The sequence below is a fragment of the Zonotrichia leucophrys genome, chromosome 22, assembly GCF_028769735.1.
Source record: "Zonotrichia leucophrys gambelii isolate GWCS_2022_RI chromosome 22, RI_Zleu_2.0, whole genome shotgun sequence".
NCBI lineage: Eukaryota > Metazoa > Chordata > Aves > Passeriformes > Passerellidae > Zonotrichia > Zonotrichia leucophrys.
In genome coordinates, this window is record NC_088191.1 from 3,288,812 (window position 1) to 3,296,127 (window position 7,316).

Genomic DNA, 7,316 nt, shown 5'->3' on the forward strand with positions numbered 1-7,316 from the left:
GGGAATGAACAATTGAACCTGGGAATGGAAAACGTGGGAATGAACAAACCCAGGAATGAACAACCTAAACCCAGGAAATAGCCAAACCAAACCTGGGAATGGCAAACCCAGGAATGACCAAACCAAACCCAGGAATGAACAAATCAAACCTGGGAATGGAAAACGTGGGAATGAACAAACCCAGGAATCAACAACCCAAACCCAGGAGTGGCAAACCCAGCAATGACCAAACCAAACCTGGGAATGAACAAACCCAGGAATGAACAACCCAAACCCAGGAATGAACAAACCCGGGAATGAACAAATTGAACCTGGGAATGGAAAACCTGGGAATGAACAAACCCAGGAATGAACAACCCAAACCCAGGAATTGCAAACCCCCGCAGGTTTCCTCTCACCCCAGCCCAGCGTTTCCCCCGAGCTGCTCAGCGCTGTGGGATGAACAAAAGGCTCTGGGGCTGTCCGTCTGTCCGTCTGTCCCTGGCAGCGCTGTGACAGCTCCTGGCACGGCTGGGGACAGCAGGTACCGGCTCAAAGGGCCGTGCTGCTCTCCCAGCTGCCGCTGCCGGGCGTTTCCAACCCCGGCCGCTTTTTGAATTCAGATTTTTGATCCCATAATGAGTAACGAGCAGCGCCCGGGGGATGGCAGCCGGTCCGTGCGCGGGCACACGCCAGCTGTCCGTGCCTGGCCCGGGAGGGGAGGGGACAGCCCGGGCGGTCCCCGTGCCCCGGGGGCTCGGGGCCCGTGGCAGATGCGAGGCAGGGCCGGCACCGGGCGGGTGCGCGGAGCGGCCGGGGCTCATTTGCACATCAAAAGCGGCGTTTGCTCCCCAAAGCCGGCCCTGAGAGAGCGGGGGGCTCCGGCCGGGCCCCCGGGCCGGGCAGCGCCGCGGAGGGGCTGCGGTGGGGTGGGTTCGGGTCTGGGTTCGGGTTTAGGGTTAGGGTTGGCTTCAGGGCTCAGGTTTGGGTTTAGGTTCGGGGTTGGGTTCGGGTTTGGGGCTGGATTCGGGTCTGGGTTCGGGTTTAGGGTTGGGATTGGCTTCAGGGCTCAGGTTTGGGTTCAGGTTTGGGTTTAGGTTTGGGTTCGGGTTTGCGGTTGGATTCGTGTTTAGGTTTGGGCTTGGGATTGGGTTTGGGTTTGACTTTAGGTTTGGGTTCGAGTTCGGATTCAGGTTTGGGTTCGGCTTTAGGTTTGGGGTTGGGTTCATGTTTAGGTTTGGGGTTGGATTTGTGTTTAGGTTTGGGGTTAGGTTCAGGTTTAGGTTTGGGGCTGGGTTCGGGTTTAGGTTTGGATTCGAGTTTAGTTTTGGGTTTAGGTTTGGTTTGGGTTCGGGTTTGGGGCTGGATTCGGGTTTGTGTTTGGGTTTACATTTGGGTTTAGTTTCAAGTTTAGGTTTGGGGCTGGGTTCGGGCTTGGGGCTGGGTTTGGATTTGAGTTTAGGTTTGGATTTGAGTTTAGGTTTAGGTTTGGGTTCGAGTTCAGGCTTGAGTTTGAGTTCAGAGTTGGGTTCGGGTTTGGGTTCAGGGTTCAGGTTTGGGGTTGGAATTGTGTTTGGGGTTGGGTTTGGGGTCAGGATTGGGTTTAGGTTTGAGTTTAGGTCAGGGTTTGGGTTCGAGTTCAGGCTTGGGGCTGGGGTTGGGTTCGAGTTTGGGTTCGGGTTTGATTTTAGGTTTGGGTTCAGTTTGGGGCTGTCTCTGCCCCGCACACAGCCAGACACGCGTGCGGTGCCACCGGCGCGTTTTAAGCAGATGCAAATCGGCTTTTCTCCGTGCCGGGGCTCATTTGCATACCCTCATTTGCATACGCTCATTAGCCCAACGACCGCGCTGCTCCCGCGGCAGCTGCAGCGGGGCTGGAGCAGAGCAGGGACCCCCGAGAAGGGCTCGTTCTCCCTTTTGCCCCCCAAAATCCGGCCTGGCTGCCTCAGGCCCTGCTCGTGCTGAACCTGACCCTGAGAGTGCTCAGAATGATTTTCCCCTGGGATTATCCGGCCTTGCTGCTCCTCCCTGCTCTGTGTCCTGCAGGTCCCAGCTGTCCTGGGGCTCTCCCGGGAGAAATTCACATCCTGGAGCTCTCTCAGGACAGGAGGAGCTCAGATCCTGAGGCTCTCCTAGGAGAAGTTCACATCTTGAGGTTCTCCCAGGAGCATTTCACATCCTGAGGCTCTCCCAGGACAGGAGCAAGGTCCCAGCTGTCCTGGGGCTCTCCTAGGACCAGCTCACATCCTGGAGCTCTCCCAGGACCAGTTCACATCCTGGAGCTCTCCTAGGACCAGCTCACATCCTGAGGTTCTCCCAGGAGCATTTCACATCCTGGAGCTCTCCCAGGACAGGAGGAGCTCACATCCTGGTGCTCTCCCCTGCCAGGTTTGTGCCAGGTTTGTGCCGAGCTCAGCCCCAGCTCCAGGAGGGGTTTGCTGGAACAGGGGCAGGATCATCACCTGCCTTTCAGGAGAAGCAGCCCAAGGTTCTCAGGGCTGGGATTTTGGGTCTCCAGGGATGAGGTTTTGGCTTCCTGGGGGGATGTTTGTGCCCTCAGGGATGCTGCTGTCCCTCCCGGCCCTGCCCTCGCTGTGACCTCCGAGGGACAGCGACATCCCCATGAGGCTCAGGGCTCTCCTTGCTGCTCTCTCTTGGCTGCATTCCTGGCAAAAAAGGGCTGGGAAGGGCTGGGCTGCACCCCCAGCCAGGTTGGGGCGGCCGTGACAGGAGGGACCCTCAGGGCACAGAGCCCTCACGGCGAATTCCTGTCCTTTCCCTCCCAAGAAGTTCCAAAATAAACTAAAAATAAATAAACTCTGAAAATCTACTTCCCTCACTCCTGGGACAGCGGGAGCACAGCCAAATTTCCTTGGAAATTTTGCTTGGAAAGCAGCAGCAGGTGCCTTTTTGGGGTGCCCAGATCCACCCCCTGCCCCGTGGGTGCAGCCAGGATGAGCAGAGTTTCCTGAAATTAAAAACTGGAAATTCCTGAAATTGGAGAGTTTTCCCAATTTTCTGCTCCCCAACCTCCCCCCTGGCCCTCCCCTCCATGCTGTTTTGATTTGGTTTGGAGCAAAACAGCTGAAACAGTCAAAATCCGGCCTCGGGTTTGTTCCGGCAGCCAGGCTCCACCTCTCCCTCGGGAATTGTTTTCCCTGGATCCCCTCAGGGTCGGGACCTGCCTGCTCAGGGATGGGCGGGGGGTGAAATCCAGGCCCCCCTGCAGGGGCTGGGGGCTCAGACTGGGAGGATTATCCTGAGCCCAATCCCTGCTTTTCTCCATGCTCGGGTTATCCCAGCTGCAGAGCAGAGATAACTCCAGGGCCAGGTGCAGGGATGTCCCCAGAGGGGGCTCTGGTGGGCTGTGATAAATTCACAGAATCCCAGAATGATGAGGTTGGAAGAGACCTCTGAGATCATCGAGTCCAACCTGTGCCCCAACACCTCTCAACAGGGATATTTGGGTGCCAGCCAGGGCCCCTGTAAGATCCAGGCCCCTGTAAAATCCCCATCCCTGGAGGTGCCCAAGGAACAACTGGATGTGGCACTCAGGGCTCTGGGTTGGCAAGGTGGGGACGGGTCACAAGTTGGATCCAATGATCTTGGAGGGCTTTCCCAGCCCCAGGGGTTTGGAGGTCACAAGGAACCCCAGAATCCCAGAATCTCAGAATCCCAGAATGATGAGGTTGGAAGAGACCTCTGAGATCATCCAGTCCAACCTGTGCCCCAGCACCTCACCCAGACCATAGCACCCAGTGCCATGTCCAGGCTTTTTTTGAACCCATCCAGAGATGGTGATTCCTCCACCTCCCTGGGAAGAGCATTCCAGTGCTTTATTATTCTTTTGGTGAAAAATTTATTCCTGATATCCAACCTATCCCTTCCCTGTGTCCTCTTCTGGTGGCTCGGGCATGGAGAATGCCCAGAACACCAACGAGCACCTGTCACAGACATCTTTTATGGAAAATCCTTTCCTTAGGATTTTTCCTCCTCAGAAGCTGAGAAGCCTCAGGAACAAAATGTAAGCAATGGTTATCTGCTGCTGTGGAATGCAACAGGTGCATCTGGGATTGGTCTCATGTGGTTGTTTCTAATTAATGGCCAATCACAGTTTGGCTGTCTCAGACTCTGGTCAGACACAAGATTTTATTATCATTCCTTTCTATTCCTTTCAAGCCTTCTGATGAAATCCTTTCTTCTATTCTTTTAGTATAGTTTAAATAGAATATATATCATAAAATAATAAATCAAGCCTTCTGAAACATGGAGTCAGATCCTCGTCTCTTCCCTCATCCTAAGACCCCTCCGAACACCACAATCACCTGCAGAGAGAGGCTGGAGAAGTTTTAAAAAATTTATTTATAAATAAAAAACATAAAATTAACCAGTAGTTTACATCAGTCACCAGAAAGAACATCCAAAAAAATATCAACAAAACAACAACAAAAAAAAAAAACCTGCAGAAAAATAATTCTCTTGTCCAGGCCGGGGCCTGGAGCGACACACCTGGAATGCGACGGGCACACACAGCGCGGTTGTGCAAAGGCAGCACGGCGAGGCCTCTGGAGATCACATCACAGAGCTGGGGGGACACGGGGCCGGGACACGCCTGGGGACGGGGACAGGGACAGGGACAGGAGCGGGAATTGCCAGGACGGGCTCTGCTCCCTCCCGGCGGGGCTGTGCTGATCTGGGGGAGGCACAAAATCCCTGCCGGCCTCGCTGTGCCCCCGATCCTTCAGCTTTGCAAACATCCTTCGGCTGGGCAGGGCTGGGCATGGGCAGGGGATGGGCAGGGGCTGGGCAAGGGCAGGGAATGGGACAGGGCAAGGGATGGGCAGGGATGGGCAGGGCAGGGAATGGGCAGGGGCTGGGCAAGGGCAGGGAATGGGCAGGGGATGGGCAAGGGCAGGGAATGGGACAGGGCAAGGGATGGGCAGGGATGGGCAAGGGCAGGGAATGGGACAGGGCAGGGGATGGGCAGGGCAGGGAATGGGCAGGGAATGGGACAGGGCAGGGGGTGGGCAGGGGCTGGGCAAGGGCAGGGCTGGGCATGGGCAAGGGATGGGCAGGGATGGGCAAGGGCAGGGAATGGGACAGGGCAAGGGATGGGCAGGGATGGGCAGGGCAGGGAATGGGCAGGGCTGGCCCCAGCAGGAGCCTGAGGTTGGCTTTTCCATCGGGCCGGGGTGAGCATCGCTTGTGACGGTGCCAGGGTGGGCTGGGCAGTGCCAGACCCGGCTGGGCAGTGCCAGGACCAGCTGGTCAGTGCTAGGAGTGGCTGGGCAGTACCAGGAGTGGATGGGCAGTGCCAGGACTGGCTAGGCAGTGCCAGGTATGGCTGTGAAGTACCAGGCTCAGCTGGACAATTCCAGACCCAGCTGGACAGTGCCAGGACTGGCTGGGCAGTGCCAGACCTGGCTGGGCACTGCCAGAACTGTCTGGGCAGTACCAGGACTGGCTGGGCAGTGCCAGGTACGGCTGGGCAGTGCCAAGAAAGGCTGGGCAGTACCAGGCTCAGCTGGACACTGCCAGAACTATCTGGTCAGTGCCAGGACTGGCTGGGCAGTGCCAGGTACGGCTGGGTAGCACAAGGCTCAGCTGGGCAGTGCCAGGCCCAACTAGGCAATGCCAGGACTGGCTGGGCAGTGCCAGACCAAGCTGGGCAGTGCCAGATCCAGCTGGGCAGTGCCAGGAGTGGCTGGGCAGTGCCAGGTACGGCTGGGTAGCACTAGGCTCAGCTGGACAGTGCCAGGACCAGCTGGGCAGTGCCAGAACTGGCTGAGCAGTGCCAGGACCAGCTGGTCAGTGCCAGGAGTGGCTGGGAAGTGCCAAGAAAGGCTGGGCAGTGCCAGGAGTGGCTGGGCAGTGCCAGGCCCAGCTGGACAGTGCCAGGCCCAACTAGGCAATGCCAGGACTGGCTGGGCAATGCCAGGACCGGCTGGGCAGTGCCGGGTATGGCTGGGTAGTACTAGGCTCAGCTGGACAGTGCCAGGACCAACTGGACAGTGCCAGAACTGGATGGACACTACCAGACCTGGCTGGGCAGAGCTAGGACTGGCCAGGCAGTGCCAAGAAAGGCTGGGCAGTGCCAGGCCCGGCTGGGCAGTGCCAGGACTGTCTGGGTAGTACCAGGTATGGCTGGGCAGTACTAGGCTTAGCTGGACAGTGCCAGGACCAGCTGGTCAGTGCCAGGCCCAACTAGGCAATGCCAGACCCAGCTGGTCAGTACCAGATGCAGCTGGGCAGTGCCAGGACCAGCTGGTCAGTGCTAGGAGTGGCTGGGCAGTGCCAAGAAAGGCTGGGCAGTGCCAGGATTGGCTGGGCAGTAGTAGGCTCAGCTGGGCAGTGCCAGGAGTGGCTGGGAAGTGATGGAATGGCAGTGCCAGGAGTGGCTAGGAATAGATGGGCACTACCAGACCTGGCTGGGCAGTGCCAGGAATGGATGGGCAGTACCAGGACTGGCCAGGCAGTCCCAAGAAAGGCTGGGCAGTGCCAGAGCCAGCTGGGCAGTGCCAGACCCAGCTGGGTAGCACTAGGCTCAGCTGGACAGTGCCAGGAGCAACTAGGCAGTGCCAGACCTGACTGGGCAGTGCCAGGACCATCTGGGCAGTGCCAGGCCCAGCCAGGAATGCTGGGGCAGTGGTTTGGGGTGCTCAGGGCCGGGTGCAGAAGGCACAGACTGGTTCCTGTGTGTCACCTTTCCAGGCTGCAGTGGCGCCAGGGGCGCGGAGTTTCGCACAGCTCGGAGCCCGTGGCCGAATTGGCGGCGTTGGGATCGTGCAAGAACCTCCTCCCAAGAGCCCTGGAATGGGGCAGTGGATAAATAATTGCAGCAAAAATATCATTGCACTGGCACAGAGGGGTTCCCTGGGTCCTGCTGGTTCCCTCCCCAGCCAGGGGGACACCAGGGTCACCAGCGGGGTCACCTCGGTGTCTGTGGAGCCACTCACTGGTGGCAGGAGGAGCTTTTAAAGGCTGGGGTAGAAATTAAGGTGGCAGTGGTTGGTTTGGGGTGTTTATCCAGCTCCCCTGGGCCGGGTCCTGCGGGATCAGGGCACGGGAGGAGATAAGGCAGCCGGGAGGGACAGCCCCAGAGAGTGCAGGGGCTGTGGGGTGAGCACAAACCCCAACCCCTGCTCAGAATGTGGCTGGGACATTCCTGTGAATCCTCAGATCCAGCTGCTGCCTGGCAGCCGGGAGAAGGGACGGGGTCCTTGTCTGTGGGAGCTGGGAATGCCAGAGGGAGGGCTGTGGGGGCTGTGGGTGCAGGGAAGGGGGCTGCGCTCGGACTGAATGGCGAGTTCAGGGTGATCTCAGGGTGATCTCAGGGT